General features: G+C 43.6%; 1 protein-coding gene across 1 annotated transcript in view; it reads right to left on the bottom strand.

Moving 5' to 3' along the window:
* The window catches only part of SLC39A10 (solute carrier family 39 member 10), a 136,426-nt gene that overhangs the window by 104,132 nt on the left and 5,234 nt on the right, over positions 1–27,060 (bottom strand). Inside the window, exon 2 of the mRNA XM_059393093.1 lies at positions 5,195–5,297. The gene's annotated coding sequence lies outside the window, so the exon portion shown is untranslated. The remainder of the gene's footprint in view (positions 1–5,194; positions 5,298–27,060) is intronic.

Below are 27,060 nucleotides of genomic sequence, written 5' to 3'. Positions count from 1 at the left end.
ATAGTAATAATAATAGATGATGTTGTAAAGAATGTGTATATTTTCCCATAATTAAACAAGAACGCAATTAAAAAATAGGCCAACATTCCCCAAATGAAAAAAACACACAATAAAAAAACTATTCTTTTTTTTTTTTTTTTTTTAAGATTTTAAGTAATCTCTACACCCGACATGTGGCTCGAACTCGTGACCCTCAAGATCAAGAGTCACACGCTCTACTGACTGAGCCAGAAAGGCCCTAACAGAAATTTGGGGGGGGGTGAGCAGGGATGAGCTGCAAGGGTGAGGGAGAGACAGAGGAAGAGCAACAATGGAAAGCAGGTCCCATGCTGAGCTCGGAGCACCGCGTGGGGCTTCGTCTCATGACCCTGCCTGGAGATGAAATCAAGAGTCTGATGCTTAACCCACTCTGCCACCAAGGCTTCCCATCCTAAAAAATGATTGTTAATCTTAATGATGGAAATTAAAATCTCTGTAATAAACTGTTGAGTAAATAATTTGCTAATTACCTTGCACTGATTATTTTAATTGACCAGGTTCTTAGATGATCTGTATATCAATATTTTTGAAAAGGGATAGGTGAGGTCATTGTCTAGATAATTTATTAATGTAGATTCTAGGACTTAAAGAACAAACTTGAATGTCTGACGGCTTTCCCCATTTGAGGAAGCAAATTAAGTAACAATGAAAGTAGAGAAATCTGGGGGAAGCGGAATAAGGAATGAAAGGATTCGAGTCAGCAATAAATTTAGACTGCGAGGCACAGCGCCCTCAACAGTGAATACTTCAAGATGCATTTCATTATCTTCCTCAGTCTCCATGGGGTTTGTCCAATATTGTGGATTCCTGGAGCGCCTGGGTGACTCACTCAGTGGAGGGGCCGCCTTTGGCTCAGGTGGTGATCCTGGAGTCCTAGGATGGAGTCCCAGATGGGGTTTCCCTGCTCTGCAGGGAGCCTGCTTCTCCCTCTCGGCCTGCCACTCCCCTGCTTGAACACGCTCGCTCTCTCTGTCAAATAGATAAATAAAATCTTTTTTTTTTTTTTAAGATTTTATTTATTTATTTGACACACAGAGAGACAGAACACAAGCAGGCAAAGGGAGAGGGAGAAGCAGGCTCCCTGCAGATCAGGGGAAACCCCATCTGGGAATCCATCCTAGGACTCCAGGATGGTGACCCGAGCCAAAGGCAGTGGCTTAACCAACTGAGCAACCCAGATGCCCAATAAATAAAATCTTAAAAAAAAAAAAAAAAAAAAAAAAAAGAAAAAGAAAAAGAAAAAGGAAAAAAGAGTGTGATTTCTTCATGAAGTTTAAAAAAGAAAAACAACTTTTAGGAAAAATACTCAAACATCAACTATACCGCTTACCGAAGATGGCTCTGAAACCTGCACTCCACGCTATGATTTTATCTCTTCTTAAAGGGATATGATAAAGCTCTTTAAATATTTCCAGAGGACATGGAGTATTTCCAAGAGTGAAGTAAAGATTCATGTAATCATATAGGCATGACTTACTTAGTTTTTGCAAATTAAGATGATCAGATACCTCTATAAAAGGAGAATTATGAATTAAAGGTCACGCCTATCCATGGTCTTCCTCCCGGCCTTCCTGCCAGCCTCCCTTTATGTTTATCTGTCTCTGTCTCTGTCTCTGTCTCTGTCTCTGTCTCTCTCTCTCTCTCTCAAATTTAGGCAATAGAGGACTTTTCTCTTCCTTTGAATTCTGGTGCCAACGCTGATAAACTAACAGGCAGGAAGACTGACTGGGTCTTGGACACACTCTCCACGGTTTTCTTCTCCATTTCCACAGAGGGGCCCGGAGCAAGCGGACCCGGTGTGATGGGAGCCCCCCACCCCCGCCCCGAGCACCCCCTCCGGCTGGCTCAGCGGGGGAGCATGCGACTCATCTTGGGATTTTAAGTTCAAGCTTGGCTTGGGTGTAGCAATTACTTAAAAATGAAATCTTAAAAGAATGCACGGCGGGAGAGGGGGCGCCTGGGTGGCTCAGTGGGTTAAGCCGCTGCCTTCGGCTCAGGTCATGATCCCAGGGGCCTGGGATCGAGCCCCGCATCGGGCTCTCTGCTCAGCGGGGAGTCAGCTTCCTCCTCTCTCTCTGCCTGCCTCTCTGTCTGCCTGTGATCTCTGTCTGTCAAATAAATAAATAAAATCTTTAAAACGATAAAAATTTTAAAAAATTAAGAATGAGATCGTGTAAATAGAAAGGACAAATGGCCCGTTTCCACCTTCCCGTCAACCGGCCCGGGTGCGGAGCGCGGAGAACAGCAGTGAGGGAAAGCGCGGCGCCCGCGCAGCGCCCGTCGGAGACCCTCGGGTCGGGGACCCCGCGGCCCCCCGGTCGCGCGGAACGGCCGGGGTCGCGCCCGGAGCGAGAGCGCCGCGCGGCGGCCGGGAGGACGGAGCTGCCCGCGGGGTCCCCGGGAACGAGACCGGGGCTGAGCCGACCTTCTCGGCGGCTCGCACGTCCGACCGCGCCGCAGAGGCCGCAGGGCCGAGGGCAGCAGCCCCGGCGGGCGGGAAGGTGCGCGCGGCCGACCCGCCGTCCGTCCGTCCGTCCGTCCGTCCGTCCGCCCGCCCGTCCGTCCTCCCAGGGCGAACCGCCCCGGCCCGCGGGCTGCGGAGGCGCGGAAACGCCACGTCCGTTCCGAGGGCGCGTCTCCGGGGCTCCCTCGCGGGCTCTTCTGTGTCCCGGAATCCTGCGAAACCGATCCCGATCCCGCCCGCCTTCCGGTTCTCTCCCTCCAGGGGGTTTAGAAATACCCCGGGGCCAGGTCCCGGGCCTCCCTCGGGGCACTGCTCGGCCGCCGGGGTATGGGCTCCTGAGCACGGCCTCTTGCGTTTGTTCGTTTCTTTCTTTCTTCCTTCCTTCCTTCCTTCCTTCTTTCTTTCTTTTTTAATATTTTATTTATTTATTTGACAGACGGAGATCACAAGCAGGCAGAGAGGCAGGCAGAGAGAGAGGAGGAAGCGGGCTCCCTGCTGAGCAGAGAGCCCGATGCGGGGCTCGATCCCGGGACCCTGAGACCATGACCTGAGCCGAAGGCAGCGGCTTAACCCACTGAGCCACCCAGGCGCCCCACCTCTTGAATTTCTAGTAACAAAACCGCTGCCTTACTCACCACCGCGCCAAGTACTGCCGAGTAGACCCTGACTGCGTTCATGAACCTATTTTAAATTTTAAATTATTTCGTTATGGTAAAATAATACTGAATACAAATGGACACAATCACAGAAATGCTAAAGCTGACCGTATCATTTAAATAATATATATGGGGTGCGGGACTACTAAAAACTGGGGGCTTATCTATGAGATAGGCATTTTATATACATTATTACATTTAATATTACCTCAAGAAACCCCTGTAAGCTAAAAAATCAGGATTCCTGTTTGACTAGTGAACTCTCAGACTTCGAGGACGAGAAGTCCGAAGCGTGCCACGGTTCAAGCCCTGGTCGACCTGACTCAAAAATCATTTTACCTCAACATTGCTCAGGCAAAGTGCTTACTCTACATATGCAGAGCTTAATTATTCTTTCATCCTATGGGGAAAAAAGGGTAAACTGAATCAGCTAAAATAGATGGTCATCTCCCTAAGGCGAAGGCTGATTGCTTATCTTTTCGTGGGTGGAGAACAGGACCTCACTGTGTTAGATGCATACTTCCAAATCGGTGCAAGCGAGTATAAAAACTCTTATGGTACAACTGACCCTAAACATGAAATCACTTAAAGAACATAGGAATACAAGCTGTTCTCCTTATATAACCCGGAACCTCAAGGAGCAGACTGAAATCCAACTGTTGATAGAATTTTACTCTGATGAACAGTCCTTTATACCAAAGAATCCAAAAACTGACCGAACACTTTTTCTTTACTGGGCTTTTCTTCTTCCTTTCCATTTAGTTTCTCTACGTGGAAGAAAATCCCAGAACAATACTTTAAATTCTTAATTCCTATTTTTTTTTCTGAAATTAGCTTATTTACCTTTAAATTAAGCCAAAATTTGTTTCTGAAAGAACTCGCCTTATCTTTAGTTGCTGCATTGTTAATGATTCTTTGCAGTTAAAGACATGCAGAAATCCAAGGTTGGGTGCTTTGTTATTTACTTTTTACTAATAACTCAGTTGGCCAGGTGTTGAGTACGTCAGAATTTAAAGAGGTTTTTTTTTTTTTTTCCCCCATAGAATAAGAGGACTTCTTTCAATAATGAAGTTCCATTTGGCTCCCAGGTAGAATTATTCAGGTTTACAGGTTTATGATTGCTGTTACTTCTGCTTCAGAATTATCTAGGATGAGTTTTCTTGGGAGCCTAGCCACACCCTGAACTCTCAGCCTGTCTGGTTGGGTCCATTTCTGAGATTATAAGAAAAAAACACAACACAAGTTATTTCTTTCTTTCCAGATCGGTCTCCCTTCTTTTGTTCATGCTACTTATTACAGTAAACAGACATTCCTGAAATTTTAATAATGCATACCTATGCATTGTAAATGTTTTCTTCATTATCCAAAATGTTTACTGTTTACTTTTTGGATCTGCACGTCTTTTTGAGTAGACATTACCTACAAAAGAAATGTCTACACTGGAAAAAAAAAGAAGAAAGAAAGAAATGTCTACACTGGCTCATTTTTTTTAAGCCAAACACCTCGTTTCCATCATTTGGGGTTATTTTTGAGAACAATCTCCAACTCATTCCTGCATAAAATCCCTTGTCCTCATTATGGTCCTTAAGGTAATGTCTTTGCAAATAAATCTGCCTATATCGGCTTCTCCGCTTTTAATACTTTCCATAATCTCAACATTCTTTTGACTTTAATTCACACTTTTTTATTCCTTTGTATGAACTTACATACTTCTTCCTTTTGATTAGTATCTACTTTGCTCCATTTCAAAGTCTTCAGTTTTTACTTCTGGTCCCCATGAAGTTCCCTGGTGATGCCAACTCATGAATACACTGAAGGGTTGTTGTAGGGCTCCCACCCTGAATGGGAGACATCCTGGGGTGTTGGGGGGAGGGGAGCACAGCCTTCACTCATAGTGTTAATGAGCCCTGTATTCCTGAAGGCACTGTTACCCAAAAATGAAATCTTAAATAAATGTCCAGCTGTTTAGCCAAGAGCATGTACTTTGCTCAGTAACTATATCATTTTGAAGAAATGGTAAATTAGTGAAACTTACCCTTTCAAGAAGATTTCAACAGATGACTTGGGATCCGTCCTTCTTTATCTCAGCTTAATCCAGTTCAGGGAAGTTCCAGAAGCCTGTCAGGTCCGTCCCGAGGCTGTGGAGAACACAAATGCAAGGATAAAAGAAGTCCCTCCTCCTAAATTTACATTCATTTAGATTGGTTGGGACTGCTAAGGTTTTCAAACTCCACGCTTTATATAAGGTGTTTCCTGATGCGCCTTATATAAGGTGTTTGCTGATGCGTGAGAAGGAACTGTTTTCCCCAGCCAGTGAGGACCGTGGGTTTCCACCTTTTGAAGCTTCCGGTGTTTCTTCAACTCTTCTTTGTACGTTGCATAACCCACATGGCTTTATATCCGACTTCCATATTTAATGTATTTTAATTCAGCCTTGTGATGATCTATATACCCTTTCATGAGCTCATCTTTCCCTTAGGACTTAGACAAGTAGCAGAGATTAAACCGGCATTCTTGACTACTTCCTGGCAATCGCAAGTCTGACTTCATGAATACCTTTATTTTCGCTCCTGCCATCCAAAAGTGTCAGAGTGTGATCACTTGATTAAATAAATAAAACAAGGTCTTTTGGACCGACCCTTTCCCAACGCCATACACCCTGGCAACAGACACTATCTTCATAGGCAACCCCTCTGGTGTTTTCATTCCAGTGAGTTATCCCTTTAAAATCTGGAAAGTTCTGTATCACTTTCTCACAGTGTGCATAATGCCCTAACCTCTGACTCGATTCCTCCACCATATCTACCCCAGACAAAACAATACAGTTTGCCTTTGAAGGGAAAGAAAACAAAATTGTTTTCCTTCCAATTCTTTCTTCTTTGAGCAAGGAAAGGATAGAAGAGAAAGGTGAGTGACCAAAACAGAAACCACTGACGCTTGACCCCACTGCATGAGTCACTTTGAAGGAGGTAATGGTCTAGAGCAATTCTTAGTTGAAATGGTATCACATACCACCTCCTGTCACCAACTTCTCAAAGAGTTCCCACTACTCCTCCCCTAGCTGCAAATCTCCTCATTTAAGAATTGCCCCACTCTCAGGCACCTGGGGGGCTCAGTGGGTTAAAGCCTCTGCCTTCGGCTTGGGTCGTGATCTCAGGGTCCTGGGATGGAGCCCCGCATCGGGCTCTCTGCTCAGCAGGAAGCCTGTCTCCCCCCGCCCCCGCTGGCTCCCCTCTGCCTGCTTCTCTGCCTACTTGTGATCTCTGTCTGTCAAATAAATAAATCTTTAAAATAAATAAATAAATAAATAAATGCCCTACTCTATAATATTGCTATTTCTGTGCTGTCTCATCTCTGCTTTCGGATTCTGCTACTTTTTTTGAACTCTCTGCCTATATAGCACCTAGCATCATCTTGGGCTTTTGATAAATGTTTTCTGGATTTAGTGGCTTGGCCTTGCTCAGACTCCCTATTTCTAGCCTGTAGAGGAACCTTGTTTCAATGGACACCTTCATCTTTACTGCCCACTATTAAAATATAGTGACCAGGGACGCCTGGGTGGCTTGGTTGGTTAAGCGACTGCATTCAGCTCAGGTCATGATCCTGGAGTCCCAGGATGGAGTCCCGCGTGGGGCTCCCTGCTCAGTGGGGAGTCTGTTTCTCCCTCTGACCTCCCTCCTCTCATGCTCTCTCTCATTCTCTCTCTAAATACAGTCCTTAAAAACAAAACAAAACAAAAGATAGAGCAACCAGAAACAACATAAAGAAAAGTAACATGGTGGACTTTTCAAATTGCAGCATAAATTTTTTTTTTTATTTTTAGCATAAAACATTTTAATACTTTTTTTTTTTTCCTGAAAGACCTCATGATGAACCATTCTTAATGTTCAGGGGTATAAGCCTTAAGATGCAGGCAGAAATGTTATGATTTTATCTTATTTTTAAAATTTATTTATTTATTTGACAAAGAGAGAGAGGGGTCACAAGTAGTCAGAGAGGCAGGCAGAGAGGTGGGGGCGGGGAGGAGGCTCCCCGCGGAGCAGAGAGCCAGATGTGGGACTTGATCCCAGGACCCTGAGATCATGCCGAGTTGATGGCAGAGGTTTAACCCACTGAGCCCCCCAGGCACCAATGTTTTTGTGATTTTAAATCCTTTTCACCTAGCATAGGTAATAATCAAGGATACTTAAAATACATTAATGTATTTTGTGCAACTTTCCCAAGTTCACAAAATAAAATGCAGCTTGAACTTGAGGTTGCCCTCAGCCACATCTCCACAGTGTACAGGAACACAAACTGTCTGGACAATCACTGGATGGTAGGTCTCTTGTGTTCCCCCCATATTCAGATCTGAAAAAGCCACAGATTAACTTGCCTCAATTTTTTTTTTCATCCGCAAAATTGAGCTGGGTCAGGGGAGGCAGAGACAGGAGGAGAACTAATGACCGTGCCCTGTTTCTCCGTATCCTGCTCTGGTCTCGCGTATGCAAAGGTGTGAGCTACAGGGGAATGAGAGCACATGTCTTGTTGGTAGGTAGGAGCTTGCCGCGTTAGACTGATTTAGGAAGGCACAGTAGGATTTATGAAGCAGACCAGGATATCCCACTGTCTCTGTGTCTTGCTCTAAATGATTATAATTAGAATGTTAACCTCTTGGAGTAAGTTTCTGTATCTCTGTTTCTTCCCTTTCACCTAGGCTTTGAACACGTATGTTTAAATGAAGAATTTAAAGTTGTACTGCTTGTATTGAAATACCACATATATCTTAAATAATTACTATTAATATCCTACCCAGCAAATAAATCTGTAGCATAGATATTATAAAATTGGTTACGAAAAACTTTTTGATCATCTGGGGTGAGAAAATATAATAAACTTTTTAAAAAACATTTCTGATGTTCGGTTCAAGGAGCAGTTGCCTATGCTTTTCTCTTGGAGCGGCTGATCCTCGCAAGCTGCCAGGGAGGGTTCTGGGCAGCAGTGACAACAGTCTCAAAACTGAAGAAGGAGGGGCGCCTGGGGGGCTCAGCAGGGCAATTACCTGTCTTCTGCTCAGGTCATGATCTCAGGGTCCTGGGATCGCTCGAACCCTGTGTCAGGCTCCCTGCTCAGGTGGGAAGTCAGCTTCTCCCTCTCCCTCTGCACCCGCCCGGCTTGTGCTGTCGCTCTCAAATAAATAAATAAATAAATTCTTAAAACAAACAAACAAACTGAAAAGAAGGCTCAGAAAGTTGTCATTTTAAGGCGTCATGGAAACTTTGGGGGGGGGGGAAACTTTGGGGAATAAAAGAAGATTTAGCGTTCTTGCTGTTGAGCTAAATAGCCAGCCCCCTCCTGAGGGTGAGAAACAGCTTCTCTCTGGCCAGGGGTGTGGAAACCAATGTGGTGGATAGCTGTCTGCCCGCAGTGTGGACCGCGAGCCCCAAGGAAACAAAATGAGATCATGGAATATGGAGAGTGTGATTTACTAGATCAGGGCGCAGGCAGAACTGGAAATCCTCCACTGCCTGGAAAGACCAAATGAAGATTGGGGTCATGAGACCAAGGCTAGGGGAGTTTGTAAGAGGCGCTCGCGCTGGGCACCTCTTTCCACCTCACTGTGCTCAAGATCAAGGCACGTTTAAGAATGCTTAAGAATGGGGGAGATAAGGCTTAAGGGCTGGATGGCCGGGGTCAAACAGATCTGACTTGTGACCTGGTCACTGATTGTGTTATGTAACTAATACCATCAGCCCCATATTAATCTCAGCTTTCTGATTTGTGAAACGGAATAATTATTACACCGACTCCATAAGGTACTTGTTGTACGGGTTGGGTAACATAATGTGTGTAAACGAAACACTTAGCATGGTGCCTGGCATTCTCGGTGAATGTAGCTAAAAACAAACAATGAAACATCAGAAACATCAATTGTCTGACCTCTCTTATCTGTAAAAAGGTGAGAGTGAAGGAAAGCCCCTGCGGGATGGAGAATCCAACCGACTGTCCCTCTGACCAAGGACTGCCGACCGCCCTGTCCTCTTCGCTATTCTGCATGGCCTTCGGTACCTCTCATCCCTGCCCGTCAGAGGCGGCTGAAGACATGCCTTCCCTCAAATGTTTATGAAGTGCCAACTCTGTGTCAAGTAGTAGCTATGTGATGCGGGTGTACTGGTGAACACCTCACCAAGATAGTTGAAGAAAAGACGGATAACAAAATAAACACACAAATACAATTCTTGTCACGTCTAAGAAGAAAAAATGGGACTCGACTCTCGATGGGTCGACAAAGGAAGCCCTCTTTGAGGAAAGTTAATTTAAGCTTAGAGACCAAAGAAACAGCAGACATAGCTTCTGTCCATAGCTTATGGCCTTTCCCTATAGCCCTGGCAACAACTGCCAGCCTTACATGTCTTGTAACTCCCCAGTAGTTCCAGCTGTCACAATCCAGAAGTGATCTCAAGAGATACGCGGGACAGACTTTCCTGCCAAGAGTGATCCTAGGGGCCTTGGCTGTGGATGGAGCAGCTGGGTAACTTCATAGGGACTTGTGTGGGCTGTGACGACATGGACACGGGGCCAGCAGAGGGTCCTGGTGCAGGGCTGCATTCCCCTCCTCAAGGAAGGGGTGCCTTTTCTACTCTACAAAACCAGCTAATGGCCCTATGCAACCCCAAAATAAAAACACACTTATAAGTCAGTGAAAGGTTCTTCTAAAAGCAGGCCGGCACCAGGGACTCAAGATGTCACCTAGGAACAGCCCAACTAATCCCGAATTATAGGTGACATAGGGGACTCATCACAATAGACCTGCACCATGATTTATAACCACTTTTCAGGGGTAGTGTGCATTTCCTCCTCATGGCATCAGAAGGATCATGGTTTGGGGCACCTGGGTGGCTCAGTTAATTAAGTGTCCGAAACTTGATTTTGGCTCAGGTCATGATCTCAGGGTAGTGAAATCGAGCCCTGCATCAGGCTCTGCACTCAGTGGGGAGTCTATTGGAGATTCTCTCTCTCCCTCTCCGTCTGCCCCTTCCCCTGCACACCAGGGGAACAGTAGCCCAGCCCCCGCACCCCCTGCCTGAAGGGTCACACAAGCCACTTCGTCCAGTAACTGCTCCCATAGGGCAGTGCTGGTCCCCAAAGCTACGATAATGGCCTCCTTCTCAGGCTCTCAAATCTAAACAGTTCTTATTGGATTCAGAATGATTCTCTTTCATACCAGAGCGGAATCATTCTTCCTGATTATCTAAAAATAAGCCACAAAGAATCCCTTTGTGGGAGTAATATGAGAAAAAAATAGTCAAAGGGAAAATGTAGGAGACCATGAGCTAAAAACAAGAATATGTCAAGCTAATGTCTGCATACTCAGAGCAGTATCTAATTAAAATATTTCAGAGGGTAGAGGGAAGTTTTATAGCAAATTGCATTAAATTGATTTCAATAGGTTTAACCCCCCAAAATCCACATATAATATTCTTTTGGCTAGCTTTCTGACATATTAAAACTTAAAATTATGCAGAGAAATTCTCAGGCTAAGACATGTTTTGGCCTAATTAGCGCACTTCAGACCAGCAAGCAGAATTTTGATTTTAAAGATAGTACTTATACTTGAGGCAAGAACCAACAAAACTGGCCGGACTTGATTTCCATCAAGGTTTCCTTGGAGGGAGTTAAAGAAAAAGAAGAAAAAGGACTGAATTGACAGGAAGCGGAGCTGGACATTAATAGTGCACGGATTTCATGCGGACTTAGATGCATTAATTTAGGAAAATGTAATGCTCTCATCACTTTTGGAGATGAGACAAATCGTAACTCTAGTTAATAGGTTTCACAGTTACAAAACAGTTACGAAGCCAATCCAGAAACCCTGGTTTTCTGGCATGTGGTGTATCCGCGGTAATCAAGGGGTGTTGTAAAAGTCTCAAAATAAAATTCATGTTTATTTGCCTGAATCTTGAAAAGAAATAAACATGACATATAACTCTTGGTGAGGGGAACTGTGGGGCTATTCTAAAAAGACTGATAATCTTGACTGCAAACTGCCGTTTTTATTCCTGGGCCACAAACATGACTGACATGACTTTTTAAAAGATTTGTGCAAAGAAGCAACTCTTTGTAAAGAGAAAGTACATTAAAAAACTGTCATCACTGGGCGCCTGGGAGACGCTCTGGGCTAGGGGCATGATCCCAGGATGCAGGATGGAGTTGGGCATCTGGCTCCCTGCTCGGTGGAGAGCCTGCTGCCCCCTCTGCCTCTCCCCCACACCACACCCCCGCCATAGGTGTCTGTTGTGAACTTTAAAAAAACTGTAATCACTAAAGAATGTACTTATGTTGTAAAAAGTTCAGTGCCGTGATCGCCTTTCCCTCTGACCCTCCCTCACCCATCCCCAGGGGTCCTGCCTCAAAACCACATTTGTGCTGACTCTCCTCACGTATACGGGACTTCTTTTCCCCTGGATGTCTTCTTTCAGAACATTACTGAGAGGCAGTTTACATGTACAAAGACATGGCCAGTGACCTCTTGAGTGTAGGGAACCAGAAGACTGCGCACAGCGAGCCTTGCAGGGAACCCACGCAAGGGGAGCCAGGCAGTCGGAATGGCCTTCAGCATGGGGCTCTGAACGGGCCTGTCCGCGGGCTGGGGAGATGGACGCACGGAGTAGCTTTGAGATCCTCCTCCCGCCAGGCCATCGTGTCAAGTCCTGAGCGGGGGGGGGGGGGGGGGGGGGGGGGGGGGGGGGATAAAAACAACCATCACAGTCAGAATACAGATCGGGTGTTCTCTCATTCATGCAGCAAATATTCTGCTGGAACTGATAGCGCCAGGCACTTGGGACACAGCAGCAAACAGAGTGTCAGCTCCATCGGCCCAGCTTGACCTCATGAACACACGCAGAGCGCCCTGTCCAGACACAGCAGAACTCCCGTTTTTGTCACTGTACATGAACATTCCCAGATACATCAGGTTTTAGGTTTAAAATAAGTCTCAAGGGGCAGCTGGGTGGCTCAGTGGGTTAAAGCCTCTGCTTCCGGCTCAGGTCATGATCTCAGGGTCCTGGGATCGAGTCCCGCATCGGGCTCTCTGCTCAGCGGGGAGACTGCTTCCCTTCCTCTCTCTCTCTCTCTCTCTCTCCCCGCCTGCCTCTCTGCCTACCTGTGATCTCTCTCTCTGTCAAATAAATAAATAGAATCTTTTAAAAATAAATAAATAAATAAAATAAGTCTCAATACATTTAATAGGGTTGAAAATTAAAAAACAAAACAAAACAAAACTGTCTCTGACCAAAAGGGGAGGATACAAGATAGCAGTAGCTTTCTAGAGACACAGAAAATTCTCAGATGGTTGGATTAAGCAACATCCTTCCCAATAACTGAGGGTAAAAGGAAAATATTTTGAAATCAAGAAAAATAAAGACCCAATGTAGCAAGATTTATGTAATGCAGCTAAAGTAGAGTTTGATGAGAAATTTATAGTACTAAATGCTTGTATTAGAAGAGAAGAAAAACCTAAAATAAAGGAGGACTTGCTCAGTTTTTAGAGCATATGACCTTTGATATCTGGGTTTGAGTTCAAGCCCCATATTGAGCATAGAGATTACTTTAAGAAAATATATAAATAAAATGAATGCCCTAAGAGCTTTCACATTAAGCAACTAAATTAAGAATTAAGGATTGATGCCTACATTATCCATAACAAATTAAAGAAAACAAAACAGAATTAAGAATGAGATCAAAGTAAACCAAAGTAGAACAGAAGAAAGGTAAGAGTAGGAATCAGTGAACCAGAAAATGGACAACAGAAAAGAAAAATAAATGAAACCAGCAGTCTTTTTAGATAAATATCATTACTCATTAGTTCAATACAAATTAAAGTCACATAAATCACCACTACAAGAACTAAAATTTAAAATACTGGTAATACAGTATCAAGGTTCGACTACTATGTAAAACAACTGAAACCCGTACACAGCTAGTGGGAATGCAGAGTGGTCGAGTCTGAAAAACTGTTTGCAGTTCCTTAAAAAAAATTGAACATATGTAAGGGCTCCTGGGTGGTTCAGTTGGTTAACCACCTGTCTTTTAAAAGGTCATGATCGGGCGCCTGGGTGGCTCAGTGGGTTAAGCCTCTGCTTCCGGCTCAGGTCATGATCTCAGGGTCCTGGGATCGAGTCCCGCATCGGGCTCTCTGCTCAGCAGGGAGCCTGCTTCCTCCTCTCTCTCTCTCTGCCTGCCTGTCTGCCTACTTGTAATCTCTCTCTGTCAAATAAATAAATAAAATCTTTAAAAAAAAAAAAAATAAAAAATAAAAGGTCATGATCCTAGGGTCCTGGGATGGAGCCCCCCATCGGGCTCTCTGCTTAGAGGGCAGCCTGCTTCTCCCTTTTCCTCTGCCTGCTACTCCCCCTCCTTGTGCTTGTCAAATAGGTAAATAAAATATTTATTTAAAAAAATTACACATACATTTACCATATGATCCAGCAATCCCTTTCCTTGTTATCTACCCAAGGAAAGCAAAAGTTTATATTCACACAAAGACTTGTATGAGATGTTCAGAGAAGCTTGCGTGTAATAGCCAACAACTGAAAACACGCCATATGGCCATCAGCTAGTAAACTGATAAACAACTTGTGGTGGATTGACACAACGGAAAACTGTTGCACTATAAGGGAATAAACTATGGATACACGTGACAATGGAAAGAAACAAGCCACGGGCCATGGACAAATCTCAAAAAAGAATTTCACTGAGTGAAAGAAGCTGATGACAAAAGAATGCATACAACATGATTCCATTTATACAAAATTCTAAAAAGGCAGCCGGTAGCGACAGAAAGATGAGTGGGCCTTTCAGGGGCTGAGGGGGCGGGGGAAGGAGAAGATTAACAGCGGAGGGGCAGGAAGGAAGTGCGGGTGATGGAAGTGTTCTCTGTGTTGATTCTGGTAGCCCTTAGAGAGCATTACACATTTGTCAAAACTCTTCCAAACGTCCACATAAAATTGAGTTTTATTGTATGTAGATTATGCTTCAATAAAGCTGAAAAAAATAGAAGCTACAGGAATGACATGAAAAAACTCAGAGTAATCAAAGGAAGGTTTAAAAAAACAACAAACATGTTGCTAAGTCAGTTTCTGACACGCTAAGGAAATCCATCAGATCCTATCACTGCTTTTGAAAAAGCATGTTTGAAAACAAAAGCATATTCACATTTAAAACTGAAGCTATACAATTACTCAAGAAAATAAAAAGGGAAAAGCAAACAAAAAATTTAACTGTGAAAAAATGAAGAAAAAAAAAAGCCAACTTTGGTGTAAAACCTTTAAGACAGTAAGAAAAAATATAGCCAAAAAAAAAAAAAAAAAGACAGAATGTTGTTCAAAAGTGATGATGCTGGGGGGGTGGGGAGCTGGGTGGCCCAGTGGGTTGAGGCCCCCCCCCCCCTTGGTGATCTCGAGGTCCTGCTGATCAACCCCAGCCCCACCCCCACACAGCTCCGCGGGGAGTCTGCTTCTCTCCCCTCTGCTCCTCCCCAGGCTTGTGCTCCCTCTCCCACTCCGCTCTCAAATAAAGAAGTAAATAAATAAATATATTTTTAAAAAGCCATGATGGCAGAACTATTTATAGCAAGAAAGCAGCAGCTTGATCTCTTGGTCAAGAAACGGAACAGGGAGAAAAGTCCCCCCAAAACGGACAGGGCTCTGGACAGGTCAGGTCAGGTTTGCAGCTGCCAAGTAGCATAGGCCACTTCCGGAAAGTAAGTTCTATATGATACGAGATGTATTATCTAGAGGTGGTTGATATTACTTAAGTTTCAGCTTTTGCAAGAAGCCTTGAATTCAGAGCAGACTTCTGGCTTACGCAGAACCGCAGCAAGCCATCAAATTCATATTCAAGGGAAGTTGTTCTTCTCCTTCAGGACTAAAACTGTGTTCCCCTGTTGAGCAGTTAAACCTACAAACTCTGGGGAATGCAGATCTCCCGGAGATTCCGGACCGTGATCCTAGCTTGCCTAGCACCGTGTGCCGCTGTTCGACACGCCTCAGCGGATCCGATGGACAGATGGACGGGCTCTGCTACCGAGTCTGATGAGATCACAGGCTGTTTTAAGAGAGAAGAAATCTAAAGGACAGTGTGTTGTTGACTTAGGGAATTTCATTTTCTCCTTAAATGTAGGCATTCTCTCTCTCTCTTTTTTCAAGATTTAATTATTTGACTGAGCGCAAGTGGTGGGAGGGGCAGAGAGAGAAGGAGAGGGAGAAGCTCGCGCAGACTCCCTGCTGAGCGTGAGTCGCACGGGGGACTCATTCCCAGGACCCTGAGATCCTGCTTTGAGCCAAAACCAAGAGTCAGTTGCCAAACCATATGAACCGACCAGGCGCCCTGAAATGTAGGTAGTCTTTTAACCTAGATCCACTGTATTTGGAGCCTTTCCTTCTATTTCTTAGACTGGATAAAAGGAGGTGCTGTCTATCAAATCGTGAGGGAGCAAAAGGATGGCTGAAGACAAAGCACAAGCTGGCACCTGCAACCTCCCCCCAACCCCATTCCTGGGTGGGACGCGTGCGACAGTCTTCCAGGAATCTCCCAACTAGCTTCCTGCTAATGCCTTACTAGAGGCATTTGACCTTTGAGAAGGTCAAAGCCTCCGGTATCCCGTGAGTCGGCTATAAGATGGGAAAATGCTTTGAAAGCTCCCTCTTCCTCACTGCCACCCCAACTCCCAAGCATATAATCCACCACGCCTCACAACCCTGGTGCAGCCGCTCGTTCAGGTCCTGTCCCCGTGCTTTAATAAAATCACCTTTTTGCACCAAAGACATCTCAAGATTTCCTTCTTGGTCATTGGCTCTGGACCCCACCTCACCAAAACCAAATCAAAATGATTTATTTCCTCAAACAATGATTTTGATGAATGCTTACTCCTGAAATACCTGCTGTCCTAAATACTTGAGGGCAAAATGTTCGGAGAAGATCTGACCTGGCAGAGAGCCGTTCACGTCCAGTGAAAACAAGCGTTTTCTTGACAACCCACAGAACATGCATGGACGTAAGCAATCCTGACGCTACCAAATACCTGCCATTTATGAGCTTTCGGGGAACCATCGGCAGCTTGTGGGGATGATATCCAGAGGAGGCATGATCCCTGCCCCATACCTGAGTCCAGTGGGACTGAAGAGCCCTTGCACTGATGGGCAATGGGTTCCAAAGGGGCAAAGTATATCAGAAGTGGAGTCAAATGTGAGGCTGTGAGAGGCTGTTACTGTTCAACTTCTGGGAGCCTGTTGGAAGAGAAGTACCACGACAGGCTACTGCCCGGAGAAGGCTCTCCAGAGCCTAAAAGGCCAATACATCCAAAGTTCTGGCTGTGTAACCCAAATTAAATGTGTTCTCTGGCCATAACTCTTGTTCAGCCGAGGTCTTGTGACTAGTTATGTGAGATGTGTTGCAACCAACTTGTTGTTCCCGAGTCCTAAAATTGGCATAAATGTACTGAAGTTTACTTAAAATATTCACAAGAATGCATCCATAGTTTCCTTGTATTGACATGCATTCTACAAGCCTGAGTGTGGTTGCATGGTAGACAGTGGATTCTGGGATTATGTTCAACCTTGGCACACCCCATGTGGACATCACCCAACAGGTACATGAGCAGAAAGACCGAGAAGGGCTCTGATAAGGCAATGGTATAATTGCAAATCTAACTGTTCTATTTTTAGATTCGCTAGGTCCACCCTTACCCCACCCCCCAAAAGGTACCACGCTCTCTAGACTTGAATAGTGAGACAAGAGCTAAATTAGATTCACGACTAGACTTTTAATTAACAAAAAAACCCACACACACAAAAATACCTTTCCTCTGTTTAAAGCAAACACAGAAAACTGTTCTATGGCTTCTTCATTAATTCAAGAGGAATGAAGTCTCAGAAGAAACGTGTCTGAATGCTTCCTTCCCTTTGCCGTTTTCCCAGCACATCGAACCACAGTTTGACAAATTACATCAGCATTTGAACTTGCATATACTGATCATTAATTTCTCCAAAAGAAAACTGTTGATCAAATGGGAGTGTCCAGTTCTCATGGGGTTGAAACTAGGGCATTTCCATTTCCGGTATGTAAAAGGAAGCCTAATAGCAAATATCATTGAAAAGTTTTCCATTTTCTTTGGAAGAGACTACTTATAAGTATCACAATAACCCTTGTTTTTGTTTGTGTATCTTGTCTTTTTGTTAGTCCTAACATTAAGAAATCTGGTCTCTGGGGTGCCTGGGTGGCTTGGGTCATGATCCCAAGGTCCTGGGATTGAGCCCCACATTGGGTTCCCTGCTCAGGGGAGGGCCTGGTTCTCCTCCGCCTTCAGCCCCTCTCCCCACTTGTGCATGCTCTCTCTCTCAAACAAACAAAAAATTTAAAAAAATGAATTAAAAAAAGAAATCTGGTCTCTGCATTTTTATGCACCTATAGAAAACCAATGAAGACTTATTAGAACTCTCTCATTAGCAGAGTATTAATATAATTTGATTGATATTTTAAATTTAGATAACCCAAGCTGCAAAGAGGATCGTGGCTACAATTTTCTGTTAAGGGCCAAGTAGTAAATATTTTAGGCCATATAGTCTCTGTGGTACCTACTTAATCCTGCTCTTAACAGCAAGAAAGCAGCACTAAACAATGCAGAAACAATGTATGTGTCCCAGCAAAACTTTATTTGCAGCTGAAATTGAATTTCATATAATTTCATGTCATGAAGAGTCTTGTTTTGATCTCTCGCACATATAAAAATCATTCTTAGCGTGAAGGCTGTAGAAGAACGGCGGTGGACCCAATCTGGCATATGGAGAGCAGAGTGTTGACCTCTGACTTAGAGTCACACTGGCCCACACCACACCTTGTAATTACTGTAGAAAGACAAGTCACAATGCCCCAAAACAGATGTAAATAGTTAAATAGTAATTTGGGGGTACTTGCGCATTGCATGTTCTGATTCATCCTCAGGAATCCCCAAGAGCCTGATGGCTGGACTCATGGCTTCTCTTGTTTTCCAAAAAGTATTAACAGTGGAAATCATGGGGGGTGGGGAGTTCAGCATAGGCGGCAAGAAGCTGTCCTGTCCCAAACAGGATAGGTCTTTTTTATCTCAAATGTTGTTTTGAATTTGTCATTCTTTCCATAATGTCTTTTCACTGAACATTTCAAGGGACGCGAAAGCTTTGGGAAGGAGTGCCTGTTTGTACAGAGCCCTATTCCTTCCAGGATAAGGGACCTAAATCTGAAAAGTCAGAGAGGCAGGCTTAGGGACTGCCACAAAGGAAAAATTAGATAAAAGTTTATATCATATTTATTTATTTGAGAGAGAGAACGCAAGCAGGGGGAGGAACAGAGGGAGAGGGAGACAATCTCTCGCCGACTCCTCGCTGAGCTCAGAGCCTGCTGTGGGGCTGGATCCCAGCACCCGGAGATCATGACCTGACAGGAAGCCACAAATCAGAGGCTCAACCAACAGAGCCACCCAGGTACCCCAATAAATAAATGTTTTAAAAAAATAAACCGCTGCAATAGAAGCTTATCTCATTTAAGCTTTTCTGTGAGAAGGGGGAAAGCTGCATAAGGTTGTTAACACATAAGAGAATGATTTCAGAATGAAAGTTTAGGAAAACTGCAGGATCAAATCCATTGGCGCCTTCCACACATAACACCAAGATAACGAGAGAGAAGCTAATCGCAGTGGGCAATTTCTCTTAAAACTCCGATTCTTAGACAAATGTGCATATTTAAATTACTGCACCCCTCCAGTTGTTTTTTACTTTCCGATTCTTGGTATGTTTCTCTGCTTCCGTGAGTTCCAACCCTCACCCAACCCCTTGATTTAGCAATATTTACCCATTGACTTAGTTGTGTTGTTTTCTCCCAAGACACCTCCTCTCTCAAGGTCTAAACAAAATCTTCAATCGGTCCAATCCACTTCCAAAGATTTGTCTGTAACTCTTAATGCACGCACTTGGTGCCCTCTTTTAAAAGAATGTAACCCAAAATTATACTGTGAAGCCACAACAGTCCTGACTCCTGTGAGTTACCATGACAACCCTCTGATTAGCTTCGGGAAAACTAACGCGTTTCATCCTATTTCCATCACTGTGTTACACAGCCCCATCTTGCCCTTTGGGTCCCATCAGGGGAAAGATCAGGACGAATTCTTCTGCTTCCGTTTGCTTCTTTGAAAAGAGGAGATTGCAGAAACACGCTTCCCCTCTCCTCGAAATGATTGCAGTCAAAGAAAGAAAACTTGCCAAAATTCTAGCGTCAGGTTTTGCTTTGCAGCCTGGTTTTTGTTTGGCTTTTCCATTTTGTGTACCTTTTTTCTTTTCCTTTTTTTTTTTTTTTAAGACATCCTGGGTACGGTTACAAATCTCGGGTTCTGTCTTACAATACCCAGTGTCCCACCTTCAAAGCTTTAGAAACCAGCCAATGACTCACTGCGGAAGGTCGCTCTTTGACCTTGAGAAGAGTCTGGAATCTGACTGGGTACAGCGGCTCAGTGCTGTTGTTTTGTCTGTGACACAAAACCAGATTTCCCATCAAACCTAGATACGCTCAGTGAGGATTTGGAGCACAGGGGAGAAGAGGAGGGAAAAGGGCTTTGTTTTGTGTTTGACCTGTTCCCTCTTCTCCCCCGTGGTCCAAATCTTTAGTTAGCGTGTCTAGAAATGTCTGGAAACTAAGCTGTCAGCGCACCGGGCCCAGAAGACGGTATGCCAGAAACTGTTCATCTCTGGGCCAGGGTTCATCCTTAATCTATTATTGTTGTTGTTGTTGTCGTTGTTGTAAGAAAAAAGGAATGACCTGCTAAGGTGGTTCTTTTGGAAGGTATTTAGAATCATATACTGAATAAACAAGCTCCGGGCAGACTTCAAATATTTTATCTTAGAGCGCTATAGACGTGTTTAAAAGTTAGGGATTCAAACAGTGCGAAATGCAGGTTGGCCCACTGAAGTACTGCAGTTGTAATCAGGGACCCGCTGACAAGGGTCCTGAGCATTTCTGCTCATGGTTGTCTCAAGGCACTGTGTACAGGAGGCTGAGTCTGTGGTGCGCCTGTTCCACACCTGCCCAGCAGTGCCCAGTAGTGCTACCTCACTACAGCAGGGTGATGCTTCTCCGACCTCAGTGCCCTTACGAGAACATCTACCACACACAGCTTTATTTACGGATACTATTTCCAAAACCATGAACATTTCAGTGTTGGTCTTTGGGAACTGAAAAGTACTTCTGTTTGTGGTAATTTAAAAAGGGGGGGGGGCATGGGGATTGTGAATAGAAAGCCGAGTTGAAGAGGACAGCACATTAGGAAAAAGAAAGGGAGTTCAAGAGGTAGAAGAAATTCCAGGCCCTCGGGTGCTTTTGGATGCTGCCCTCAGTAAAAAGGCCATTGAGACTCGAGTGGAAAATCTCATGATCTGAGCTTCAGTGTAAAGTTATCAGTAAAAGAATTTAAGACCAGCTCAGGTTTTAGAGAAAATGAAGATACATACATCTACTTGGACTATTGGAGTAGGTTACATGAAGATAATTCAGAATTTAAATTTGTATTATTAAAATTATTGTACATTAAAAAGCTTGAGGACTGCGATCCAGAATCAAAGATATAAAAACAAACTATTACCACCCATGTCAACAGAAGACAAGTGAGACTCAAGATTCACACTATCTGGAACGAGAGAGAACCCCACTGAAGCTCCGGAAACGTTGAGACCTTGAATAGTTTCGAGCATGCAGCCAGGTACAATAAAAAAAAAAATTAACCTTACAGACACCCTTTATTACTGACGTGTCACAGATACTAGGTTGATTTCGTGGTTCGTGACATTGCTTTGTTTTAGTAAGTGACAAAGCAATCATAAAGGCTTCTCTGTGGCTACTTTGGATGTCCTTTTCCTGAACTCTATTCTCTCTAAGGTTTTAATCTCCCAGGGGCGCCTGGGTGGCTCAGTGGGTTAAGCATCTATCTTCAGCTCAGGTGACGATCCCAGCGTCCTGGAATGGAGCCCGGCATAGGCAATCTTTGCTCAGCGGATAGATTTTTCCCTCTCACTCGGCTGCTCCCCCTGCTTGTGCTCTCACTCTGTCAAATAAATAAATAAATAAAATCTTAAAAAACAAAGAAACAAAAAACAAAAACCCACAATTTCTCCTTTAGGTTTGAATCTTCTAAATATGTACTTTCTAAGAGAGATGGTTCCAGAACTCTAAACTTGGCGTGGGCCTCCTACATTGAGGAGCTGAGAGTATTTCAAGCTGGAAGAGGGTTTGTACCAACAGAGTTAATTCACACAGCAGGCCTTCCGACAGCCCGGAGTGTGAGCTCCTATCCCAGGGCGTGGACACCCCCTGTACACTTCCAAATTGCACTGACCTGAAATGCCTACACATCTGTCTGGGCCTGTGAGTAATTTTCTTTTATCTTTAAAATTGTACCCTTGGCACAGATAATCTAAAGGTGCAACATATTAAACAACAACAACAACAAAAAAATTAAGAGCACAAAGCAATTCCCACAGAGAAGATGTAACATAAAGCAGGATTTGCAAAACCATTACACGTCTCCTAAACTCAGCATTAGGTCCCCAAGAAACACATTCACTGTTCCATCACCTCGTCTTGGTCTTTGCATTATACAACTTACACAGGAGGATATGCACATGCTTTTCCAACGTCTTAAGGTGCCTGTTTACGTTCTATGGAAATCTATCTGCATTTATCTTCATTGTTTATTGTCCTTCCCAACTTCCCTGTACATTCCTTTACTATTCCATTTCATCATTTCCTCAAAGTGTTTTGCAATTCGAATCAGTCCTTCTAATTGAAGGGTTTAGCACAGGAACTTTTTTTGTTCGGTTTGTCCCCTGATTTTTCTGAATACATTCCCTCATCCTATCATTCAAGTATTTTGGAATTAATGATCCATTCAAAGAGATAAGGTCATGCTAGCAACGTATCTTTTCCATTAGAACATTATGTATCTAACGATTTAGCAATTGACTGGTTCAATTTTCTCATCAGCCTGAAAATCTTCGCTGATCAAATTGCTTATTTTCTGACTAAATTACACACAAGCCTCAGACTATTTATCTGGCTGTTAACTGAAGGTTTAAAGTGTGTTTACTCTGCACATTATGAACAATGGGCATACCCAGGCACCGCTATCTGTGGCTACAAAATTATTTCACAGTAGGAATTTAAAAGATGTTTGTTGTTGAAAGATTCCTTTTTTTCTAATTTGAAAAAGTTTATCAGGTGAAGGGATTAAGAACATGCCACCCCAAAATATACCTCTTTGGCATACTGATTATTTTGAACCGAAGGCACTTGAGAAACAGAAGATGCAGGAAGAGCTGTTGCGCCTCCCTCTTTCCATCTAAGAGCAGGTATTCAATGGCCAAGGAGAAAAGCACCCTCCCTCTACAGAAGTCTTTTTTTTTTTTCTTTAAGATTTTATTTATTTATTTGACAGACAGAGATCACAAGCAGGCAGAGAGGCAGGCAGAGAGAGAGGAGGAAGCAGACTCCCCGCTGAGCAGAGATTCCCGATGGATGCGGGGGGTCGATCCCAGGACCCGGGGATCATGACCCAAGCCAAAGGCAGAGGCTTTAACCCACTGAGCCACCCAGGCGCCCCAGAACAGTCTTAACATTAGAGGCTACGAGTCATTGTGGAATGGACCCACGTACACACTTACTAAAATAACCCTTACCTTCCATTAGTCTCCCTCTCACAGAATTCCTAATCACTGTCCCACAATTCACTGTCTCAGCCCACACCTCCTTGTGCCTTAGCATATCCTCACAATCTATGTGAGGATACCAAAAGAAGGAAAACCAGTGAGTGAGGGAAAGCCAGTGAATGAGGAGAAGCCGGCCATGGAACCAAGGGTTGCAGGAAAGCGCCCAGCTGGGGATGATGTACCCAGGAAGGCTAAAACAAAAACCAACACGGGGCTGGCTCAGTGTCTCAAGGCACATAAGGAGGCCATACACGATATGCATTTGAGCAACGAGGAGATGATAAGAGAATTTGACGAGATGGCCCGGGTAGAGGATGAGGTGAAGAAAACCAGACAGAAATTGGGGGGGTTTATGTGGATGCAAAAAAGTTTACAGGACCCCTTCCACCCGAGGGGCCCAAGGGAACTTAGGGGTGGATGCAGGGCCCCACAGAGGGGCTTTGAAGACATTCCTTTTGTGTAGCGCCCCTGGCAGGCATTTGCCTAGGCCTTGTGCTTTAACCTTATACTAATACTTGCTTTAGCTATCACTCTTGTACCTAACTGCAGCCTTCAATGTTTCAGTAGCAGATTTTTGTCCATTGCATGGAAAAATGTTTATGGCATATTGTAAAATTAAAAAGAAAAAAGTTTGTTGAACCATAAAAAAAAATGGTCTGTATAAAAAATTTTATAAGCTTTCAGGCCTGATGGCTTCTTTAGGTCTTGACTCTCATGCATTTGTAAAAAAAAAAAAAAAACAAAACCTTAAAAATTTGTATGTTAGCCTCCCACTCATCTGTTTTATGTCGGTTTGACTCTTAAGCCAGCTGAGAGGGTAAAAGAAACACTCCTTCCTCCTTGACACAGCAAAGTACACACACACACACACATTTTCATGTGTCTGCATATTATTTTATATGATGTTCCTGATAATTGTGTCAACATTAATAGAATGTATCCAACAGTCTACATCCCTGGAATCTAGATGCTCAGAATTGAATCTTGAATCTTGAGAGGATCACATCAAACACGTAACCTCTGTTTTACTGGTTCTTCAAAATTATCATCTTGTGGACTACACTACTGATTCATAGATCTTCAGTGAAGGGTTAACCGTGCTTAGAGACAGGGCAAAGCGCCAGTCACCTGACCTGTGTTTGTTCTTAGAAGGACTTCCTTTGAAAAGCACATGTCTAATGCTTTAAAGCTTCAAATGAATGATTCTCTGTGTATACAACAAACATTAATAATTTAGTTTTCTACATGCCAAACACTTAAACATTCTTCACTATAGTTAGTAGTTCCTAGATCTGTTAATTCTGGTAAGAACATGAGAAGGGTCTGGAGAGGGGAAAGGAACAAGGCACATGAATCCCAAAAGTTAAAAGCAGCAAAATTCCTCCTTGGAGGGTCAGTTTCTAGTATGTAGAAATGCAAGTTTACATCTTCAAGAGAACATTCCACTAATACCCCATGACGTCAGTTCCAGTGTTTCAATAACAAGGAAATACACACTACCTGATTAAATATAAACCCCAGAAGCACTCTGCCATTCTTGATTCTTGGTCCATCGACATTTCCCATGGCATCAGTTCAAATGTTTAAAAAATGAGGAAATACACACTATCTTACCAAATATCCTTTCATGGCCACGGTCGTCATTTATCTTAAGTCTAGTGTGGGTAGAACATAAGACTTACCCCAGCAACAGCCTTCAGGGTGCTCTGGGTCAAAACAAAATGACGCAGTTTTGCTCTCCCTTCAATGAACGTTCTTCTACCTCCGTCAGCGGAGACCAGAGCAGAGGTCAGAGCTATCTCCTCCCGCCTCGGTCCAGAGGATCCCTGCCCGGCCCTGGGGCCCGGGTTTGCTGTTCTGATTAGCATCACAATGGTTTCCCACCTAATCCTAATCCGCTACAGATTTCTAGCTTTTGTGATTTTTATAGACTGCTAATTCTCTTTGCTTTTCTCCCAAACTTCACTTCTTTGTAATTGTAGTGTTGACTGTAAAGTGAGCAGATCTCAGAGAAAACTGTGCTGGCAGGATGGGTTCTCTCCCTCCCGCTGGGGCGCTCCCAGAGCCAGGGCTGGCCTTTTCCTTCTCGGAGCCACAGACTTCCTTACAGCTGCGGACGTGGGAAGGCGTCAGGAATGGAGCGTGTAATTCCAACACAGTACGTCGGTGTAGACGGTGCCTGGTCAAGGAGCACAGGGCTGCGGGCTGGTGCTCCGCATCTCGGGTTGTGAGATGGCGCGGGTATCGGCCCGGCGCTCAGGGAGAAGTGTGCTGGAGATTCTTTCTCCCTCTTCCTCTGCCCTCCTGTTCCTACTCCCTCTCTCTAAAATAAGTGAATCTTTTTTAAAAAAATTTAAATAAAAATAATTTTAAAATAAGGAGAGGGTGTGTGCGAGTGGCGCCGTCATTAAGCGTCTGCCTTTGGTTCAGGTCATGATCCCAGAATTCTGGGATCAGTCTGGGATCAGTCTGGGATCAGTCCCACATCAGGCTCCTTGCTCAGTGGGGAGCCGCTTCTTCCTCTGCTCCTCACCTGTGCTCTCTCGCTGTTTCTCTCTCTTTCAAATAAATAACATTAAACAATCTTTCAAAAAGGGGCGCCTGGGTGGCTCAGTGGGTTAAAGCCTCTGCCTTCGGCTCAGGACATGATGTCAGGGTCCTGGGATGGAGCCTCACATCGGGCTCTCTGCTCAGCGGGGAGCCTGCTTCCCCCTCTCTCTCTGCCTGCCTCTGCCTGCTTGTGATCTCTGTCAAATAAATAAATAAAATCTTTAAAACAATAAGGGAGAAAACTATAGTTTACTCGAGCAAATTGGCCTAATTTACTGGCGATAGCTCATGAGTGGTACTATTCTACTATAAATACAGACTAACTGATTCCATCCTTCCTGCTCTTGAAGGGCTCACCATCTGAAACAGGACCTGCTGAGCAATTGACTTTTAGAGACCAGAGTGATGGTGGATATTGAGTATCTCCTTCGACTTGAAGGATTATCATGACCACATACTTTTTAAAAATTACTTATCAGTTATCTAATCCTCTGACCAAACTGCTATTGATAGTGAACCAAGAGTATCAGATAATTTATCAGTTCTTTACTTGTAGAAAATATATAGAAAAACATAAATCAAGAATTAAGGAGAGGATGTACCGTTGATCATTTTTACAGAAAAATTATTTTACCAAGTGTTTATTGTTTTATGGAGGAAGGAGACAGTTTTTGACAGTTCCCCATTTTTATGTCTGTTTTATAAATTTATAGACGTATCAGTCAAGAAAACCTAATCACTTTATTTATTGTGCCAGAAAATCTTCTGCATTTAAAACTTCTTTTTGGCCTCGAATGCATTCTAAAAATTGACTTTTCTAATTATCTTTGGTCTTCTCAGATAACCCATTAGTATTTTTCATGCATTTCCTCATCAAATTGCACAGATTTCCAAGTGGGATTAGCAGTTTTAACAATTTTGCTATTAGCTATACCAATAGCAACCTTGGAGGATGTTTTGCTTATTTTCTACTTTAGCAAATGGTTTATTTGGTATGAGTAGCAATCTGGAATTTGCATCTGAAACATTCGAATTTCTTATTTTTAAAAAAACCCATACACAAATTGTTATTGATAATAATATATGCTTGAAGGAATTTATTTTTACTGTATTTATCCCAATTACTGAAATATTTCTTAAAAAGCAGTACTTACAACTTCCTAAGACATTTATATCTATGCATATATAACTTAAATTGTGTGTGTGTGTGTGTGTGTGTGTGTGTGTCTATAAACATAGTATATGCATTTATATTTAAGGAAGATTTTATAGAATTTGAGAGAGAAAGCCTACACATTGCTATTTTATGAATATAGAACTATATAGCTTCTTTCAGGAATTGAAGGATAGATTCCAAGGTAAGGTTTGTCTTTTTTGTTGAGAAAATATATTCTCGTTTCTAATAAACTGTCATTCTCACAACAATACATAAAATGGAATTGTGGTTAAAAATTTTTTCCACTTTAAATAGTGCCCTCTTTCAGGGACGCCTGGGTGGCTCAGTTGGTTAAGCGGCTGCCTTCGGCTCAGGTCATGATCCCAGCGTCCTGGGATCGAGTCCCACATCGGGCTCCTTGCTTGGCGGGGA

Source organism: Mustela nigripes, chromosome 3, assembly GCF_022355385.1.
Source record: "Mustela nigripes isolate SB6536 chromosome 3, MUSNIG.SB6536, whole genome shotgun sequence".
In the NCBI taxonomy this organism is placed as follows: Eukaryota; Metazoa; Chordata; class Mammalia; order Carnivora; family Mustelidae; genus Mustela; species Mustela nigripes.
This window is presented reverse-complemented; position numbering and strand designations above follow the sequence as displayed.